The sequence below is a fragment of the Tachysurus fulvidraco genome, chromosome 2 (genome assembly GCF_022655615.1).
Source record: "Tachysurus fulvidraco isolate hzauxx_2018 chromosome 2, HZAU_PFXX_2.0, whole genome shotgun sequence".
Taxonomy (NCBI): Eukaryota; Metazoa; Chordata; class Actinopteri; order Siluriformes; family Bagridae; genus Tachysurus; species Tachysurus fulvidraco.
In genome coordinates, this window is record NC_062519.1 from 12467626 (window position 1) to 12490178 (window position 22553).

The 22553-nt window shown below is 37.5% G+C and overlaps 1 protein-coding gene across 2 annotated transcripts in view; it reads right to left on the reverse strand.

Moving 5' to 3' along the window:
• The window catches only part of lrrn2 (leucine rich repeat neuronal 2), a 54285-nt gene extending 34450 nt beyond the window's left edge, over nt 1-19835 (reverse strand). For both annotated transcript variants that reach the window (XM_027144165.2, XM_027144166.2), the window contains exon 1: nt 19529-19835. The gene's annotated coding sequence lies outside the window, so the exon portion shown is untranslated. The remainder of the gene's footprint in view (nt 1-19528) is intronic.
• Between the last annotated feature and the right edge of the window lie 2718 nt (nt 19836-22553).

Genomic DNA, 22553 nt, shown 5'->3' on the forward strand with positions numbered 1-22553 from the left:
GGGCTGAGACAACTATTAATTTGCAGTAATGTAGACAAAAATATTCCAGATATTAAATTTATTGCATTATGTTTACCTTCCTAAGGATTGGTGTTTCATTCTCATCTTACAACATTAAGTCTAGTTTAAACATACATACCTTTTTATACTTTTAAAATGTATATTTGGATTTTTTTTGTATAACTTACATTCAATCTAACAATTTTAATGTTACTAACAGTGTTTCTGGTATGAAACGTTAAATTGATTCACAAACTTAAAAATAAAATATAGTTACACTGTATAAAGTATGAAAGTAATTTAATTTTATTTAATTATGCCTAAAAGTGAAGTTTAGTTAAACTGGGTTGTGATGGGCAATATTGCAGTTTGTGTAGAGTCGGTGCTGTGTTTGTGTTTTTGTGCTGTGTGGGTTTACATTATTTATCTGAACTTATAGCCTGAAATATCTGATAACAACAGGTTGTTGTGAAGGACACTTATCTATTCTGACCTAAAATGGGTCGGGGTTATTCAGGGTTATGTATCATGTATCCACCCTCTCCTTATTTCCTTCCCACCTCTGCACACCTGTCCTTTACGTACCTTTAATTGTTTTTGTTGTTTTTTTGTGCTTTAATTGTTTTGTCTATCTTAGTTTTATTCTCTGCCGCATTGTTTGTTTTTGTCTGTGTTTTCTCATCAGTGCATTCAGTCTGTCTGCTACTTCTTTTCTAGTCCAGTTAATTTTTTGCCCTGTTTTCCCCCAGTGTTTCCTGTCTTTGTTACCAAATGGTGTTCGTTTAGCTGACCCTGCATTTGGGCCTGGTTTTACACGGCCTCTCGCTGACAAAATTTCAATCTTTACTTTACAGTCATATTTGTAAATGTACTCTCTGTAAGTCACCCAGCCCTTCCTATAGTGCTTCACTTTAACAAATTTGACGCCTGTAACATTTCATAATTGAATTTGACTGGTCCCAATTGTTAATAATCTGCAGTTATGAGATCATGTCTGACTGACTTTATTTCCTAGCAGCTGCTGGAGATTTGATCTAGATATGTCTGGTTCATCACAAGTGCCACTTGGACACTCGGCGGGCTTGATGGACAGGGCCTGGTGGTGCTTGGATGCTGTAATATCTTCATAAAGCAGTTCTTCACTATAATAACAGCATGCTGATATAATCTTGTGCCACCTTCATCCTTTGCAACTATGACCAACCGGGTCCCTGCTGCCATGCTGGGATCTCCAATCCCACACAAGTCTGCATGTGCAAATTAAGTGCTTAGATACCTGTTTTAGTATCCCCTCTAATCACTCACATATACATGAGGTTCTGATCTGTCTCTCTATTAGACTTTCACACTGTGCATGCAGTCCGCGTCTAGATCTATATCAGCGTTAGCCCTGCTTAAACGACAAGCGCTGATGGAGTCACACAGTCTGTTTGGTTCTCCAGTGTGGCTCAGTTGATAAGTCACAGTAACAAGGCAGCCTCCTGTGGGTCAGTGAGCATGTTTTCTCCCAATGTCTTTAATCCTATGTTTTAAAGAAGAAAAAAAAAAACGGTGCAGTGGAGATAAAAACAGAGGCTAGAAAAATCCATACTCATCCACTCGGCCTGTCCTCAAGACTTCTGCCTTGAATGAGCCACAGGAATCAATGGCATTTGTGTAATTGGCTGACCGAGCGAGTCTACTGTAATTTTTTTTACCCTTAAGTTTGATTGATCACAATGTCAAGTGTGGATTTGCCCGGCAGGGTGCACAACAGGGCCGGCAGTCAGAGCTGTGGGGACACAGTGTGAAACAGTAATGCCTGCTTTAACAGAAACAGGATTTTTGGAGAGATTACAACCAGATAGTCTTGCTGTAACTGTTCCAGATACATATTGATTATAGCCTGTTGTCGATATGACGTTTAATAGGAAGTTTTGTCCAGGGAGGTCTTTTCTTTTTTTGTTCTCTCAGCAACTTCAGTTTGATTGTGGTTATGTTATGAAGTTATTAGGTATGTTGCTAAGCGATTGCATATGTTTCTAAGCAATTCATGTGCTACATGTTTTGTCGTGGCTATAGATAACACATGATCGAATGACTAGGACACATGGACACACTTAAAATGGACTATTAGTTTAGAGAACAGATTTTGAATCTACACTGTAGGATTATTGAGAGAGTCAATTGATGAACAGAGCTTTGTAATGCGCTTCAAGTGTAAGATGCTGCATTAAAAAAAAAAAAACAGCCTTCACAAAACAAATGGTCTGTTAAGACTTTATGGCATTTCAATTGCATTTTATCTCAGCTCTGATTGCTGTCATTTGGCATGCAATTAATTGGCCTGTTGGCCAAAACTTAGAGCCTCATTTGCCTCCAGTTAGAATTATCATCTGTTGCACTAAGCAGCTTGCTAGCAGCCTAGAGGCTAAGCCACTGCGGTGGAGCCTGCCCTCAAGCATGTGTGTAATTCCCCTTTCCACCTGCCTGTGTTAACCAGTGGAGATTTATGCAGTGTGTTTTGAGGTGGGGGCTTCACACACAGATGGAATAACTGCTTTAGGCTGCTTTATAAACATTGCATTCAATTACATCGATACTCCTTTCCTGTACTCTGTGCGAGCCTCTGTCTTCATGACACTCTCTCTTTCTACTTTGAAATGTTAAAGCTGTCACTCACACTCATCTCTGTCCCTAGCTATTATGCAAATAGACATTTTACTACTTGCAGCAAATCACAATAGTTTAAAGAGCTGTTTCTTCAAACATATTAAATTGCAGGGCTGCATGCTGTGAATTTAGTGGAGATTACAATATCAAATGTTTTCTTTTTTCCCCGGTCCCTACATATATAACATTTGAACATTACATTAAATATCAGCACGTCTTCCGTATGCTAATGGCATTGCAAGCACTCTAGTAAAGGTCAGGATTTGGGTAATGGTACTGACGCATGCTCTCCAAATGCTTGACTCTGAAATGAGGATCAATATATGAATTGACATGTTTGTATGTCCTGTTCTTTCGGTTCTTGTTGTCAAATTCAATGTAACACAGAGGTTGACAGTAAATCTTCTCCATATGCCCCCTCCAGCCCTGAAAAAAAATTGTAGTGTAATGTAATGCAATGGCACTATTTATATTTGTTTAACACTTAAAATGTTCATGTCTCGGATATGTGTACACTCGAAGTGGGTTTGAAAATAGTGTTTCCTATTTGTACACATTATCATTTTATTCTGAGTAGTGGATTCAGTTCCATCTCTAAGATACAGTATATCTTATGTATTTTCTCGTTTTCTTTCATCATCCTAGTCGTGCTGCTGCTTCATTCATTATAAATGTAGCTCCTTTCTTTAAAAAGAAAACGAAGCACAACCCTCACCCAATAGACATATTGCACTATGTCCCAGACATACCATGGCCTCGGGATGACCCTGATATTCTTGGCTTGGTTTACATCTAGTGAATGCTTTAAGACTTCATGAGGAGTACAGCTTTGCCGTTGAACTGAGTTGAACAAGATGCAGAATTGAAGTGTTTAATTGTGTAGGATTATTCTGGTTGATAAAAAATATGGACTATATAGAATTTCACACTGCACTTATCCTGCTGTTCCTAGTACAGTTTAATGTGGCGTTCGGAAACCAGGAGACTTCAGCACAATTATTTGTCTTTGTTCAAAATGTTTTACTGCATAAAATCTCAACATTTATTGGATAAGAAAATCTTTTAAAATGTCATATTCTGTTTATATGTGCCTTCAGGGGATGACAGTGAGTGAATAGAAAAAGAGAGAAAGAAACACACACATACACACAGAAAAAGAACGGAACTTCTATTTTTATATTTTCTATATATTTTCTCTTAACTTCCTTTTACTTGCACTGTAAGTCTATTTCTATTTTTATTCTACTTTGATGACAAGGACATATAAAAAGCATTTCTCTACATCATATTATGTATGGTTTGAAGATTTCCTATCATGTATGAATCATTATTATTATTTTTTTTAAAAAAAAATCAATTTCATGTTATTAAATGCAGTCCAATTATACACTTTTCAGCATGTGATGTTTATCATTGGTTTATCAAGCATTGGATGGTAAATTTATTTTTATCCTACCCACAAACCTGGCTTCTTTACTTGCTCACTGGCAATCTCATAAAAACTACCAATAATTGAATCTAATGTATGAGTTCTGTGTGCTTGTCATACAATTCTATGCTCAACAGTTCTGCTGTAATTTGTAATAGACTATTATTTGATAAAGCAATTATAGTAGCATGTGGCCATTATAATTTTATTATAATCAATAATAGCAGCATAGACATTGAAAATATATTTTATTATTACTATTATTAGCAGTCAATGAGTGGATAAATACAATTCTGCAATATAATCTGATTCATTGGATGCATTTTCCTACAAATACAGTAATTTGTTATCTAGATAGCATTCTGTGAATTTCAAAATGAGCATATTCAGTCTGGTGTATGCTGGTTAAGGTTGGTCTGTTGCACGGTTAGTTGCTGTTGTAGATGTCATTAGCAGACCTCTTTACTTTACGTACATTGATCTACGTTCTTGCTTGCTTTGCCATCATCATGGTCGATATGCTACAGACTGAAGCTCTAAATACCTTTGATTAGCTCAGGCCTATACTTTCTATGTGTCAGAAAACATCATCTGCATCTGAAATCTATAACAAAGTGTGCTGCAGAGATGATGTCTTTGATTGCATCACTTTGATTCCCTTGACAAAAAGTCAGTAGGGTTTTTTCGTTGGCTTTCGGATTTTTGCATGAAATAAGATATCGAACAGAAAAAATTTGTTTCTTTCACATTTTTCACAAAAGAACACAATTTTTTTCCTTTCATTTTGAAGCTTCAAAAACACAATATATCTGTGTATTATGTGATTCAACAATCCTTTGGATCCAGATCCATTTAGATCAGAGTTCCACATTTGAGTGCATAGATACTTGATGAACTTGTCCTTGAATCATTCATTTGAAATGATTCTTTTGTAATAAATGAATGGAACCTGTTCAGAAGCACAACTGAACTGAACATTTGTAGCAGTATGAAGCAGTGGCCACATTGGTATTTTGTGGTTCTTTGCCAGTGAACATCTAACCTTAACCATGAACATCTAGCTAGTTTTTGGTCATGAGTTGATAAGTGCCAAACTAAGCTTATCAGCAACTTAATACATAACTGGAGTTGACTGGAGTTTTATAAATTGATTGATTCATTCACTCACTCACTCACTCACTCACTCACTCACTCACTCACTCACTCACTCACTCACTCACTCACTCACTCACTCACTCATAAAATGATACCATGAACCACTTAGGTATTTTAGTTTATTTAGAAAACCGCTATTTTAATATCATGTAAAGTGTATATGCATGTACAGTAAGTTTGTCTAGATTGATGATAGAAGTCATAGATAGACAAATGCGAAGCAAATCTTATGTGCCACATTTAATGCTTTTATATGTTCCAGAGCAAATCTGAATCAGTGAAATCTGATGTTTGATTCATCTAAAAGAGTCAGTTCAAAGCACTCAAACTTATCCATGCTAGTACAGTGTCTGTAACCTTTGTCTGTCCGCCAATTTACACAGTGTTAATTCTTAAAAGTGATTATGAATGAGCAAGAAGTGAAAAATCTGCAGCAACTGGGGTTGTACATGGCGAACAAGTGTATGACTGTGTGGGTGTCTGTTTCCCTGATGAGGGAAGCAGACATTAGCTTACATATCCCAAAAGCATGCCGGGCTTATGGACCCTGCATTATTTATTTATTTTATTTTTTTTATTTCTTTTAAAGGGCTAAATGTTAAAACACAACCCAGCACTTGACCCATAGCTAGAGATGATGCGTTTTTAAAGCCTTAATTAGTGAGGTGTGAAGCTTCACAGGGATGTTATGCTGCTCTTTATCAAGACTGGCAAGTTTTTATGTTTGTATCTGACTGACAAGCTTCAGTGGAAGACCTGTTAGTATATCTGCATTACATGTCTTTTACAGTATAAGCCATTAAAACTTCCAGCCTCTCAATCTCTCTTTCATACAGCTGACAACAGTTACACACAGAACCTGGCCTAGCCAAAGCTGACCCATATATCAGCAATAAGCAGAGCAACTATAGTCTTGAATACATAGCCAGCATGATTTACAACCACATTCCCAACAAGTATAAATCTCCAACACTTCTCCAATGTGACTTTTCATTAGCAAATGCTACCGGAGAAGTAGCAAAGCCCCATGGAGTACTAAGTCTCTGAATTTCTTTCTTTCTCAACGCAATCATAGATCTCCATATCAGTGCTAATTGTGCAAAAAGTTGTTTGGGGAAATTACCTTAGCACAAACCCCCAAACGACAAATTAGTTTGTGTCATTGTGTGCTCTGTCCCTGGTTCTCGCACCCCCAAATGATCAATTTCCTGTATGTAATGAGCATTATTAGAGCAGCCCATGTAGGAGGAGAGGCTTTTCCATTGCCACCTCAAGCAGGGGAGAAAATAAATGTTCAATGGTGCACAGGGAGGAAGCAAAAAAAGCTGATAGGATTTTTTTTATTGTTGATAGTGCCTCATGAATTAGAAGGGATGCTAGGGATGGGAAGTGTCTGCTTCTAATAAATGATCTTGCGGCCTTGACTTTTTCTTTTGGAAATGAGCGTATTGAAGAATATAATTTAATTTCTCGTTTAAATGGCCCAATGAATCAGATAAGGAGCACAGGCTCGCAGGCAAAGTGTGGGACGTTAAATTAAATGGATGCACAGGACAGAGGGAGTTGAAAAAAAATGACGGTGGGTGGGTGGGTGGGTGGGTGGGGGGGCTTTTGTGGGGTTGGAGGGTTGTAGTTGTACTAGTTGAATCAATGCTTCACCCATCAGCACCTTTACACTTGCCAACTCTGGATGTACGATGACCGTCTCTACCATTATGCAGTGAAGAACAAGCACTCACATTTAATTAAAAGCAAACTCAGCCACCTGAGCTCACGCCTGCCTTTGCCCATTTTACTGATTTCACTACGGATTATAGTCAGGCATTGAATTTGTGGAAATTTAAGGGGTTGAATCTAATTATGAACATTGCATCTACAGTCATTAAATATGCAAAATGCTTTTTTGTTTTTATTAAATCATACACAAGCACTTCTGCATAAATTTTGTCTGTACCTGCACTGGACATGCAAATGTTTACACTGATGTGTTTTTTTACAGTATGTATTTAACAAATCTCATGTTAACTTCTTGGCTGGTGTGCTTGTGTCTTAATTATGTCAAACAAAAGCTTTTTTTTCTCCCTCATCACTTTTCAGTGGTGTTCAGTGTCAGCATCAATGCAGTTAAGTGAAGACAGTGACACAACTAGGTAAATCAAACAAGCAAAACCTTAACCACTTGTTCTTCCTCAATAGAATTACAGAATTCCTGCTCAGAAACTTGAGATGGTTTTCTCAACACCAAAGTGCTCTGAGTTCACCTGATGATATCAAATCAACATAACTGTGTACAGCTTCATCGGTAAACAGCATTTACTAGGTATGTACTAGTTTGATGCTAACATGCAATGAACACAGAGATATTCATGACTGTTTTTTCCACCCACTTTGAAGCACAAATGCATGGAGCGGAAAATGACATCATTCTGAGGTCCGATTTTTCGGTCCCTAGGTAAGTTGAGTGCAAAATAATTCACGATAAGCAGGTTGTTTGCTGGCATTGTAAAGAAATGGATATCTAAAGTGAAAATACACCGGTCTGAAGATGAAAGAACTAAACTAAAGGAGAAAGAAAATGAGTGTCATTACAAAATAAATCTTGGAGATCATATGTTAATTATTAAGTCATTCATGCTTACTAAATGTTAAATCACTCAGGCCGGATTGTTCCTTTGTGTAGAAATGTTGCTGTGCATGTAGATAGCAGGGATTTATAATGCTAATCTGCTATTTATAATGCAGAGCTGTACCAAGGTGTCCCTTTCCCGCAGACAAGCAGGTGTTTTGCGTCCATAAGGAGTGCGTTACGTGCAGGAAGAAGGAGAGTGTTGATGAGTGTTGAAAAAAAAAACAAACAAACAAAAAAACAAAAAAAAAAAAAACAAGAGAATGAGAGACAGAGAGGCTGCTACTAAGAAGAACAACATGTAGATCATGGTGATTAAATGCAACAGGAAGCTCCAGGAGGTGGTGGGTGGGCAGAATAGTACTTAGGCCTCCACCAGGCACAGATGGCCCATGGCATCCTGGATCATGTCACACTGAGCTGGGAAGAACCCGGGGCGAGGCGTCTCCTCCCTGGACTGTCACCAGTCATTGATGTCAGGTGACGCTGCGGGGATGAGACTGCTCATTAGGTTTGCCTCAATTTCCTTCAACCTTCCTGGATAGAGGGAACAACATTCAATTTGTGTCACTCATTAAGCCCCTTATTTCCAGTGACACTTAGCAGAGGGCTGTGGCTGCTACATTGCCTGCAAAAATGAAAATTACAAGCAGATAACTGCTGTAACAGAGGCCATGCCTGCGTATGGGTGTTGTAGAGAGAAGAAGAAAAGGAAGTGTGAGGATGAACAAGGGTATTTATTTTGAGGCAGCTAAGTATAACCACATGGTTGCACATGGAATATAGAAACCGCTAGGGTCTGTTGGATTATCTAACTAGTGCTAATGTGTGATTATTGCAGAAGATACATTTGATGGATTCGTGTGTTTGTGACTTGAATAAGTCTCTCTCTTTCTCTCTCTCTGCATTCTCAGTAGGTTTTTGGCCATGCAGGGAATTGTCATCTGGCAAACCACTATTTCTAATTACTGTTGTGTTTCTGCATGATGAATTACATAGATTAATGTACTGTTTAACTGGTGCATTATGTTAAACATTCTTATTATGCAACCTTCTGTTATACTCTACCGATCTAAAAAAGGATATATATCTGTTTAGCATTCCATTGTACATAGATCTGGATTTCAATCTGTAGGTGTGGCCTGAAATTTAAATGTTATTATATTATTTATATATGAAACATTTCACTGTGCCCTCAGAAACACACGAACGTCAATGCGAGTCAAGTAAGTCACAATTGTTGGCATTCAAGTCCCAAGTCAAGACAGTTGAAGCCCAAGTCAAGTTTGAAATCTTTAACTTTAAGTCAAATCGTGTTAACGTGATCCATGTTTGGGGTCGCCGCAGCAGATCATTTAATCTGCGTACTTTGATATGGCACATGTTTTCCGTTCACGTTTTCCGTTAACCCCTCAACGATTCCCTGCTTGGAAATCAAACCCATTCCATCTGACAAGTCAAATCATATTAAAATCTACCAAATTTAAGGCAATAGTAATAATTTGTTTAGATAATGATGAGTAGAAATCAGTTCAGCTTGGGATTTGCTTTGTGCAATTCTTATTGCCAAACAAAATTTTGAAGTTTTTGCTTTTCTGTCAGGGTTATGCATGAACATTTGCTGTTGATACTTTAGGGCAGGGGTGTGAAACTCATTTTGGTCTGGGGGCCGCATACAGCTTAATCTGATCTCAAGGGGGTCAGACCAGTAAACTCATAGCAAAATTACATAGAACTAAAAATAAGTCCACTTTTTTCTTTGTATTAGTGCAAAGAAGAAGTAAATTATAAAAATCTTTATATTAAATGAATTGTCCTTTTACAAAAATATATTATGAACAACCTAAATAGTATGTGCAATTTCAACACCACTTTTAGCCAGTTTAACATTTATTTAAGTGCATGATGCATACAAACTGAACACAGTTATTGTACAATGGTGCAAAACATTTAGTCAGGTTTGTGGAAATTAAAAACACTGTTTTGCATGTTAACATAAATCAAACATCAAAATGTAGAAATTGTTTAAAATCCAATTTCCAATTCTGGGAAGCAATTCTGAATACATGAATTGACTCCACACACTTAAAATCTGAAGTGGCAGCTGTTTTAAAAAGAAAATCTTTGTAAAAAATGTTAATTTATACGTATAAAATGTATATGTATAAAGTAAACAAATTCATTTTATCAATTTGCCCCTGCAACTTGGCATCTTTTAGCCTGCACAAGTGCATCAATATCAGGCATTGAGTAGCAGCCAATTTTAGACTCTCATTTAAAGGTACAGTAGGGTCTCCAATATTTGAGAAATGCTTCAGAAAACAAAACAAAAATCAAAACTAACGTGTAGCCAATGAGCAGTAAGGGGCGGGTCTTGTCAATATGGGCGGAGAGAGTGTTCAATGTGCATGTGTGACATTAGCAGAAAGCAGTTTTAACATTGACATGGCGGATAAAACAAAGAAAGAAAGCGAAGAAAGGCTTACGATAAGGCAAGAAGTAGGACATGTTAATATAGGATCAGCTTTCCAGCTTTAGAGAGAACTGAAGGAGCAGGAAGTTGGAGTTTCCCGAGTCAATAACTCCTGAGCTAAATGCTGTTACTAGCAAAACGTGGTTGTAGCTGCCTCTCTACATTACTATGATAGAAAATAGGTGTTATTTGTGTAGTAGCAGTGTTTAGCTCAGGAGATATTTACTAAAATGCCACTTAGACCCTTTATCCCCTGGGCCGGACTGAACTCCTTGGCGGGCCGGTTCCGGCCTGCGGGTCGTATGTTTGACACCCCTGCTCTAGGGGGTGTTCTGGCAGTGTGTTTTTTTATGTATCCTGTTATATGGTGTTGTTTTTCATGTTCACACGTCCTTGCCCCACCCTAACCTTAATTTCTTTCCTGTCCTTTTTTGTAGGTTGAAGACCTACTGTACAGTGCTTATTGAGGAAACACTTGAACTAGCACTTCTTTCCCTATCTTTTGCATTTAAAAAAAAAAACCTTTCATTGTAACTTTGAACAAAAGTTTTAAACTCATGGTATCTTAAGTATGTAACCTTGTGAGCCAGCATCAATGTATTCAATGCTAGAGATTTAAGCACTTATGTACGTCACTCTGGATAAGGGCGTCTGCCAAATGCTGTAAATGTAAATGTAGAATTGAAGATTGATGCTGATTTGTTAAAAAGTTAAAGTTTGCAAATTTGTAACTCAAGTCAAAGTCATGTAACTCAAGTGTGCATGCAGATATGTATAAATATAAAATAAATAGAAAATACAAAAAAAAGAACATTATTTAGATTAATAGCTCTACTAAATACCTGATATTTCTTTTAACTATTTTACCTGACTAGTCTCCTATTTATGCATGACTCCTACTAATAAACAGTTTGTATACCCATCGGTAAAAGCCAGGATAAACAAAAAGCTGAAAGCAAAATCAATAGCAAAAGTAGCATACTTTTTTTTTTATCGAGACCTTCACAGTCTCCAAACTTATGAAGAAGGCATATGTAAGGAATATGATTTAGAACAGATAGAATCAGTCAGAAGGTGTGAATATTGGCTATTCAATCTGATATGGGATATGGATATGGATAGCTCAAGGCTTGGAAGCAGTTATGATTAGGTATATTTATTTTGTAGTGGGCACGTTAGATAGCAAATTTTGATTTTATTATTCATTATATAGCATCTTTGAGTAAAATATCTGATCATTTGAATTCATCTTCTTCCCTTTGTCCGGAGGGTATGCGAAATTTTGCACATGACGGTGTATTTTATACGTTAAGATTGAACTAAAATGATAAGGAATGATTAGCTATGCAATCTATGATCAGCACTTTGACTACACAACAATGAGTTCTGCTTGATTGAATAAATGTTTACCACCGTGAAGTCTGCGTAGGGGAGATTCCCTAATGAGGTAATAAACATGCATGTGTTCTGCATTTCAGCAAGATGGAAATATCTTGATGGAAATATCATGATAGAAATGTTTAAGTAGGACTGTTGGAGCTCAGGAATGTGGATCTGTTTCAACAGAAGTATATCGTGTAAATGTATATATTGTTTTAAAAAAATATTTCCCTAAAACAAGAAGTGTGAATATGTGTGTATGTGTGTATGTGTGTGTGTGTGTGTGTGTGTGTGTGTGTGTGTGTGTGAGAGAGAGAGAGAGAGAGAGAGAGAGAGAGAGAGAGCCTTGCAAAAATCTCATCCATGGAATCACCTAAGCATTTGATTTTGAGCCACTTTCCTTTAATTTAATTTACTAGGGTACGTTATGAATTATTCAGTTTTGTACATTGTGACATTACACGAATGCTCAGAGCTACAGGCGGCAGCTGCAGTCAATTTCTAGCACTCACTCTGGGACGTTCTGGGCACCTCCAAACCATCATCTCATTAACCCTTCCTGTGTTTTGACTCTTAGCCTCTGAGACGCTGTAGCAGGCATTTTAATAATTCTCAAGGTGAGTTTGTATCTCTAATATTTTTTATACTAATGGTAGAGACTGCACTAGTGCTAGAGTACATTTTATTACAGAAAGAATCTAATGTATTTTCTTCAAACTACACGCTTCAGTGTACTAACAAAAGTACAGAGAGGTTCTTGTGTAGTTTTATCCCAGCTTTCCGATGCTGGAGCACTGTAATTCCTATCAGCATGTAATTCTGGTTACTGATACTTTTACTAAGGACAGGCAGGTGAAGAGAGACATAACGACATCAACATATTACGCATTGCTGTGAGTAAAGTAGTGTCAATGGCAAACACCTTTACTATAAGTGTAACTGCTGTGAAATTCCTTTCATATTTTGCATAATTATGTGATAAAATTTGCACAATTTCATGATTTATGGTCATTTAACCTATTCTACCATGCACAGTTTGATCATATTTTGCTATCTATAAGTTTTCTTCTCTTTGTCCTAAAGGGGATGCAAACTTTTGCACTCGATTGCACATGTTTATACGCTATACAAGACAATGCATCTTGATTAAATAAATGTGCATTTGCATACATTCGCAACATGTCTTCTTTATACATTCTGGATCAAAGCATGTCAATCTTCTTGTCTGTAGTATTCACACATACATTAGAGATGAAGATTCATTAAAAAAAAAAAAACTGTAATGATTTACCTACATTACACCTTGTTCACTCTGAACCATCCCATCTCTTTTGAAGGCTTCCTAATGAGCTCAGTGTTTTTGGCTTGTTACACCTGAACGATATTAGCACTCAGTGATTCTTGAGATCAGGGACAAAACATGTCCACCAGATAAAATACAGTTTGTGGGTAAAAAAATTACTTTATATTACACATACAATTAACTAGAAGACAAAAAAGGGTAATGAAAGCATAACTAAATATTATTTCATGTTGTTTTATAAATGTTTTTAATTCTAAATGATATGATATGGGACCAGTGTCTGTAAAAACCCATTAAATTACAATAGCTTAAAAACAATTAAATGTAATTTTAAATTAAATGTTATATTTACTATGTGTATTTCAGTATTTAATTTAATGAGCATCAAAAGTTACAACTAAAAAACTGACTATTAACTATTACAAGACTATTAACTTGTGTCCTGGGTTTTTGTCAACACCGTCAGACCTTTTTTTTTAAATAAAAATTCAGGAATTATTGAGGGCAGCCAAAACTCTGAGGACTCCTTTATCACTTCCTTGTTCTTTCAAATGCCATGAGACCACTCTAGCTCTGGTACATTTTTAATATTCTTTTAAATGTATACGTACTTGTTAATACTTTGCATGTCACAACCATAGTGTGTCGACACCATAAACAATGTAATGTAAGATTTGTATGATATTTTCTGTTATAAATGCTTCATTTAAGTAAAGCATAAAGGTAACAAGAAATGAATGATAAACAAGATGGCTCTTGTGAGAAGCACGTGTTATGATGAAATATGGTATTTTGTCAACTCTGTCACATGTCAACACCATCAGCATTTGTGTCTGACGGTGTTGACTCTTTTTAAGACGGTGTTGACAAATGCCATTATGTGCATTATTCCTCATTTTAGTGTAGTTATATATTAGATTACTTACTAAACATTTGATATTACTGTTGCTCAGTTTTATGTTGAATTGCAACCAATTGCCATATAGCTTTATGTTTTGAATTGAATCTCATTTTCATAGCCTCTCGAGCACTTGATATGTTCAAGGTGTTGCTTATGATTACCCATAATTTGAAGCTTATGCTTTTCCACCAGAAAAGTACAGTATACTGACCACATTTCAGGCTATGGCTAGGGAGACGCTATCTGTGGAGGAACGAAAGAGATGAAATACGGAGTATCAAAAAAAGCGAGAAAAAAATGCCTTGTCAACGCCGTCAGAATGATATATTGTTGTTTTTGTTTTTTTTAGAAAGATGAGCTGTTTTGTTTCCTCAAGAATATTTGTTAATAAAATGGTTGCATTTTCAAAGTTATTGTGTAATTTGCATTTTTGTTGGAAATTATGGAAATTAAATGATAATTAAATTAAACGATAAATTGATTAATCCATACAGCCTAAACCACAATCATTAAACATTGACTAATCTAACTTTTAAAAGGTGATATGATTACTTTAAAAACGTTTATATATATATATATATATATATATATATATATATATATATATATATATATATATATATAAGGGAGGTTGTTCCAAAACATGGTTATATCCCCAAACTCTCATTTAACAAATATGTATACACTGATTTTTAAAATAATGAAGTTTTTTTTTTTTTTAGAAAATCAAAACCTGTTTTGTCCCTGATCTCAAGAATCCCTGCACTAATTAGAGAAAAACCTCTCGAGAAACAACATAAGTTGATCTCAACTAAGCTTCCTTTGTTGCTTTGTACAGTATTTGCATTCTGACTTCCCCAGTCCTTGCATAGCCCCTATGTTCTGGGATGGACTTTATTCAGAGTACTAAGATTGGTTTTTGGCAGCTTGATATACTTTAATCCACATGTGGGTCAAGACTGTACTGATGAGAAGGTTGTATAATCTTGCGATCAATATGTTCCATCACATTTTGTTTTAAGATGCACCGTTCGATTGGTTTAACATGTTCACTATATAGACAGATGGGCTCCTTCTCAGAATTATTTATGAAGTGCTGTAGCATTAAGCTCCTCTGAATTGACCTGGGTGACCTGATTAATTCTGAACTCCAGTCCAATTCCAGCCCATTTTTTTCCACGCTCTTACTCTTTCATACCTGAGATTTATTCTCATGACTAAGCGTTTTTGATATGAGCTTTGAAAAAAAATGAATGCATTAATATTATAGGTGTCAATTTCAAGATGTAACTGGAATGTGGTTGGGCGGAGGTCTGGTTAAAGTGTCTAGAGAGACGATACCTGCTGACGAGTGAGGTGGTGTGCAGGTAAACTGGCATTCTGTCAAGCTACAAATGACTGCGATTAACCGTGTTGCTCTTAAACCTATCCAAGTTGCTTCAGCGTCACTGTTTGCATTCATTAACGGCTGCAAAATGGCAGACTGCTCTATTTATTCATTCAGCTATGCTCTTGAGGGATGTGAGCACTGTTCTTTCTGTCGCTTCTTCCTTCTGTTCACATTGTAGCATGAACATTGCTTGTATTTGTGAGAAATGTAAAGCACATTACTTTGTTTGGGAAAAGTGTATCATTTTACTTTAAATTCACTATATGATCTGAGGATTTCCCACCAAAAAAAGACCACCAAAAATGAATAAAAAAGGTAGCTGCATACAGTTTCGGTGCTTTGGGGACGTGTGTGTGTGTGTGTGTGTAGTGTGTATGGCTTGACGGGTGTACACCACACTGAAAAGGCAGTATGTCTAGAAATGTGACAGCACAAGTTTTTTTTCCCCTCTCTCCTCTTTCACTTAGACAGACGTTGGCGATGCCTGCGCTCTCCAACCAGGACAAAAGGTGACACCTAAGAGCACTTACACACACTCAACACACACATGCAGGCACAGAGTGCTCATCTGCAGTACTACTGCTTCCTAGCAGGCAGGAGTCAGGTATTGCCTCTGGCTGTCTAAGCTCAAGCTTAACTCAGTAAATCAGAGAATTCAAGAGAGACAGACAGGAGGACAGAAATCAATAGATATATCAACATAATGCCCATTTCTGTGAGTAGCATTAATAATAAACCTCATCCAGGGCAAATCTATTTGCCCTGTCTTAATAAACATGACCATTTTTATTTTTACGTATCTCCAGGTTTTTTCTTTGAGTGGTGTTTTATCTCACCTCTTATCTACAAGTTTTAAATCCACTGTAATTGGGATTATTCTTTAACTCCTTTGGGGCTGATCCAAGGTGATAAAAATGGGATTACAACAGTTAATTCAGTGGGACATCACTGGAATGCTAATTAGATGTCAGACCTTGAATGTTGAGCCATTGAAGCTGCAGAATATTAACATATTAATCATGCCAAATCATGGCACGTCTACGCATGACAAAGAAACGTGATTTTTGTCAAATAGCCAACACAAATCAATATCCTTACATCTCTTAATCCATAAGATGAGATAAGATCCTTTGACTCGACTGCTGTAGTCAAAGTGGCAGACCTGTGAGACAAAAGCTATACCTGCAATCAACCTGTGTCTACTCTCTAATCATTAGGACATCTGTCTTTATTGACTTTGCTCATCTGTTGGATCTCTCTCTCACTCTCTCTTTCTCTCTCTCTCTCTCTCTCTCTCTCTCTCTCTCTCTCTCTCTCTCTCTCTCTCTCTCTCTCTCTCGGCTCAACAAGAACCCCCCCCCCCCCAATAGTACTTGTGCCGTGAGACAAGAAGGATATAACAGATGTTTTGTTCAAGACGTGCAAAATCTAACATTTTTGCAAACTTACCTGCAGAATGAAGACGTTGCTAAGAATGCTAGAAGTACAGAGAAGATAACTAAAAAAAAGGTTTACAAAAGAAGCTGTATACAGTAGTATTGCAGAAGATGGATCTAGGGTATTTGTATTCATGGAGTCTTTAATTGTTCGCAGCTGCCTGGTCAGCCCTCCAGCGGATTTATTTTTAGAAGGATCAAGTGTACAATCCGCATGGTCTTCAGTGGGCACTTTCAGGGCTGAGCACAACATGAAATAGTTTTGGAGTTTAGAGTTACAATCACTGCTATATCAGATTCGATAGCCTAGTTCTGATCAGGCATTTCAAGGTGTTGAATCTCATAGCAAAGACAGAAAAAACATACATTCACAGTTTTTCATCTGTTGTTGCTTACATGCTTTGGGACCTGTGCTATGTTTTCTTTTGGTGATTTGTCTCCAGTGACAAATTTGACTCGGAGGTTCCGTGAAGGTCAACCTGAAATGTCTGATCTGGATCCTGGAGGTTGCAGTGCATTTAGCTCTGGAGTGATGGAGCACAGTGAAACTATGCAACCTGAGCCAATTCAAAGGCAATATCCCAATCCCATTAGTTTATAACTCATTACATGGACAAATGCCTCCATCTTGTTTAACACCAGAATGTTTAACCCTGCAGTCTTGACAGATGCTTGGTTTGACCCTTGGACGTAGACTTTCTATGTAGGACCCTACAACCTTGGTTTCCCCTTTCGGAAAAAGGTTCAGTTTAGAAAGGTAGACTTGTTACCTACTTAGCCAATCCGTTTCCCCTCAAATAGGATATGAAGAACAATTAGATCAGGAAATATGGGAAGCTTTTATTAAGTAATAAAGATGTTTGTAAATTTCAAAGCCGAATACAACGTTTAATTTGCAGTTGAGTTCTTGAAGCAGTTTGGAGCCATCAGATGGAAGCAAGAGAGAAAATCTACACAAAATTTTTACATATTCACCAGATGCTAAAATTGGCTGTGAAATAGCTACAGATGGGTGACAGATTAATGGAAAACTGGTGGCTCTGTTTTGTTCTGGCATTTCCCTGACATGGTTTGAGTCCATTAGAGGAAAAATTCGTTCCTGTAATGTGCCCATTAGAGGAAAGTGTCAAAACCATTTTTTTAACTTTTTAACTTTTTTTTTGCGTATCCTTACATACTACATAGTACATACTTCCAGAGTCTTGTAGAAACTATGCTTTGTTCTTGTGGCTTTTGGTGTTCCAACACCAATTCTATTGAAGTGCCAATGGAAAGTTAAGTACAATATATTTCACTGGCTATACTCTTTAATACATCTTGGATCAGCAATTATTAGCGTGTCAATTTGTTCTATAGCTTAACAATTTGTGATAGGACGTCCTTCAGTAATATGATGAGCAGTCATAATGACAATAATGTATAGACGCTGGAATGTAATCTGGGCAAAAGTCAAGCATCATCATGCAAGAAATGGATGCATATTTGCCTTCTATAATCATAGCTCAGACAGGAGTGAAGGCTAATCAACATTACGAGGAACAAACGACGCAATTATCTTTCCAGTCTAGTTGTCAAGCCAAGCCATGTGTTTAATTTCAGGGTACAAGTTATTAGTGATTCAGTCATTTATTTATGGGATAGAGTTCTATGAGCCAAGTAGTTGCTGTACAAATAAGCTGAAATTGTTGAAATAAGCATCAAAGCTAACATGTGGGGCAAATATTCAAAAATATATCCAGCTCATTTGATTGAACAGAATAGATATACGTGCACAGTACACCCTCTCATACTCCCCTACTGTATATGTATGATCCTCTCCAAACAACAGTGCATACATACAGTATACAACAGCAACATACCAAACCTCTGCTCGAATGTTTACATGTTTGAGCACACACACACACACACACACACACACACACACACACACACACACACACACACACACACACACACACACACACACACACACACACACACACACACACACAGTGGTTCGTTTCACAAGGACAGGCAGGGGAGAATGGAATCCTTCAGCGTATACTCCTCGGATATGCTTGCGGAGGTAGATGATCAAAACTGGACTTCTAGAATTACTCTAAACACTAAAGCAACCACACAAACACAGCAGCCAAGTACATAGCTAGATGACAAGTGATGAAAAGAAAGGAAGGGGTAGAGAACGAAAGAGAGAGTGGGGGATAAAGAAAGAGAGGAGGGAGGAAGGCTTCGGATGTTGATCACTTCAATGAAATGACAGATGCATCGCACTGAATGCACACACACGTACAGCCACAACCCACCCCCCCCTGCACACACACACAATGGATTCAGTGGCACCCCACAGAAACCTTATTCTGCAATCACTTTCGCAGTGAAATTTCACGACAAGACGCATTTCCCTTTCACTACGAACAAGTTAATGACAGAATCTGAATCTGCTCCATTCCTGTGTGCCTGGCATGCCAATGATAACTGCCACCCAGGATGAAAGAGAAAAAAAAATCAGACCAAAGCTGATCTCTGCTTATCAGCACAACTTGGGTTAGTCGACTCGAATTGTTGGCAGTTTTTTCTCCCAATGATACACTTTGATGATGCCAACCCACAGGGCTACGGCATGAATCCTTAAACAGTGTTTACAAATGCGTTCTTCTTATTCTTAATCTTTTCACTATTAGCTACAAGGATTCAGGGGTAAGCTATAATTATGTAAACATACAGTATGTAAATGCCATTTCCTAGGTTACAAGTTCAGAAAGAAAGACAATAAACTTCCTTACCCTGAAACGACAAGAAACGTCTGTGTGTCTCAAGGCTTTGTCTTCTGATCTTCTTTTTTCTTTCCCCTTAGCTGTTTTTCTTTTTCCCCCCAGCTTATTCTGTGTTTTCTCACAACGCCACTCTAGCGCACCTCTCAGGATTGCACACAGACCAAGTCTTTAGCCCCCAACCTACAGCACTGTGTCTTTATTTCTGACACTGTGTAGGCGTTCTACAGAGGACGGATTTGTGTGCTCTCCGCTCGTCTCTCCCTCGCTCTCTCTCTCTCTCCCTCGCTCACTCTCTCTCTCTCTCTCTTTCTCTCTCCCTCCCTCCCTTGCTCACTCTTGCTGGCTTGCTCTTGCTCTGAGCATGACTCTCTCTGTGTTTCTCTGCCGTTCTCACCATGTGACTGTTACTGTTAGGGATTAGTCCACTTGAGTGGCACTAACAAAGTGGCAGCAAGCCCCGACACCCCCCTCCACACACACACACACACACACTTCTTACCAGTTATTTTGTTCATCTTCGTCTTCAATCATTCTAACTCATTCACACGCAGATAAAGTATACTTACTTCTGCCTTTACAGGAACACAGACATTTAGTCAGTAACTGTCATCATATATCATACATATGGTCTTCAATTAGCAAAACCAATTTGTTGTATAACCAATATTTGTTCTGAATTGTGTGATCACATGACTAAAGAGATGTCAGGTAACGTGTCACTTGGGACACATTTTTCCAACAGAAATGTTTCCCCAATATTTCACCTAAAAAAATACATACTGTAGTAGGAGCACTTTGGAAGATTGGCATAACCCTACTTAATAATAATGTATGAATCAGTTCATAGGGTAGCCCTTATGAAGATATTATTTAAGGATAATGTTCATAGCACTAAATGATACCTGCAGAAGTGTGACATAACCCTACAAGAATATTAATAATGTCTGCTGCAGATAATGTAGGTAAAGTGTAAAGCTGCATGACTCCTGTTTGTCTTCCTGACATTTCTAGTTGTGCATTCATGACAACTAACGCAACCCTAATAAATGCTTATTCAGGTGTCATGTAACCCTTTTTAAACAATTTACAGGTAAATTGTTAGGGTCAACTAATTGCTACCTGACCTAACCCGATATAACCTTATATAAATAATGGTACTACATAAGGGTTGTGTTCATAGAGCCATATGATGCTGGCATAAAACTTCATAACTTCTCTTTATGAATATTAAGGGAACTCTTCCTCTTCTGTGGTTATAAAACATGACTCTTCTACAAGTGTATACTAAAAAGATAAAAGGATCTTAAGTTTGCTCGTCACAGGTGGAGACTCGTACTGGGAAAATTTGATTTGTGAATTTGAACAGTAAGAGTGATCTTAAGCAAAGGTGAAACTTTGCACATGCACCTTGGCTTAGGTGAAATTTCTTTTGGAAAGATTATAATGGCTGCTGTACACCTTCTGATGTCCAGCCTCCTGACTGAGGAAAGAACAAAAGCATAATGGCTGCAGCCCATCTCCAGTATTTCTCAGTATGGAAAGACTTCACACATGGCTTTATTATAGAGGAGGCACGATCACAACTCCGGTGTCTAGGGCCAATTTGGCCCCTTTTCATTCAACATCTCTCAGTGAGGGGGTGTGTGTTCGATAACACATGCTTCACCATTACTGCTCTGATGTCTATTTGAACGGATCAGAGATGATTTACTCCTCACTGGGAGCTGCCGGTAGCTTCACCGAGGCTTTCTACTCTCAAAACAAGAAAGACAGAAGGGAAAAGGAGCGGGAATGAAAGAGTGATGGGGGAGGCAAGTACAGAGACAGGGGAGTGTTACAAATTGAATGGCGCAAGGGCATGGTGCCAAGCCACACACTTGAAAAGCTCGCACTTAACCCTGGCCTCTCCTTCTCCACCCTCCATATTTCTCCCTCTTGTTTGGACAGAGTGCTCCCCTGAGGCAAGGACTCTCATTCTGTGTCAAAGCAGAACAACAAAATTGTGCATCACTAGCCATTTTATTCCTGTTTCAGGTGACGTGAGGTAGCAGTTTGTGCCTCCTTACAAGAAGGAAGGGTATTAAAAAGAAAAAACAAGCAGTATTTTGTCTTCAAGCAATTAAAACATGACAGGAACTGTCTTTGCGTATCCTTTAATAGCCCAGCTGACCTTTTTAATTGAATGGCCATGTTTTTAAACGGTGACATGACAAAGCAGAGTTTGGACCACATTTAGACTTCCTTGGAATCACTGCTGTAATCATACACATACCAAATGAAGCAGCACAACTTTATAAACTAAAAATACATTTTAAAATACTAAAGGAGACTATAGTATATATGCAATTATTTATATTTACTAAATTATATACAAATTTTATAATTATCTGGAGCAATCGCATGCAAATGAATTATAAATAAATTATATGTGTAATGAAACTCAAAAAAATCATACAAATAAAATAAATCTGGTTAAAAAAAGAAGAAAACAAATGTATAAACATCAAGAAAAGCATGCAAAAAAGCATGCACTACACGAAAATGTGTGAAACAAACCATATGTGTAAATTTCACAGATGAATCATGTGAGGTTTGTGTGATTTTTCTGTAAAGTTACTCACATTTGTGTGTGTGTGTGTGTGTGTTTGGCACAGGGTCCTGGCACTGACACAAACACAGTCACACTTCTGTCTCTCTCAGCTGTGGCTCTCTTGGTGAGTGTGTTTGTCACACTCCAGTGCTGCTCTAATGTCTCCCACTTTCTCCATTTCCTTTTTCACACTATCTCACTTTTCCCCACTGTTTCTATTTCCCTGCATTTCCTTCACACCTTCTGTGCACTTTTATGTCTATTTCTTGCCAACACTCCTTTTTCCTGTACAGGTGCATTCTGCTTGTACTTGTACTCCAATTTTATAGCTTTCGGTTTTCTTCTTTCTACTTTTATACAACACTGTATCTGTCTGGACTGAAAATGCAGCCTCTTTTGATAAAAAAATTATTTTATAAGGTTGTTTTGGAAGGATGCATGTAG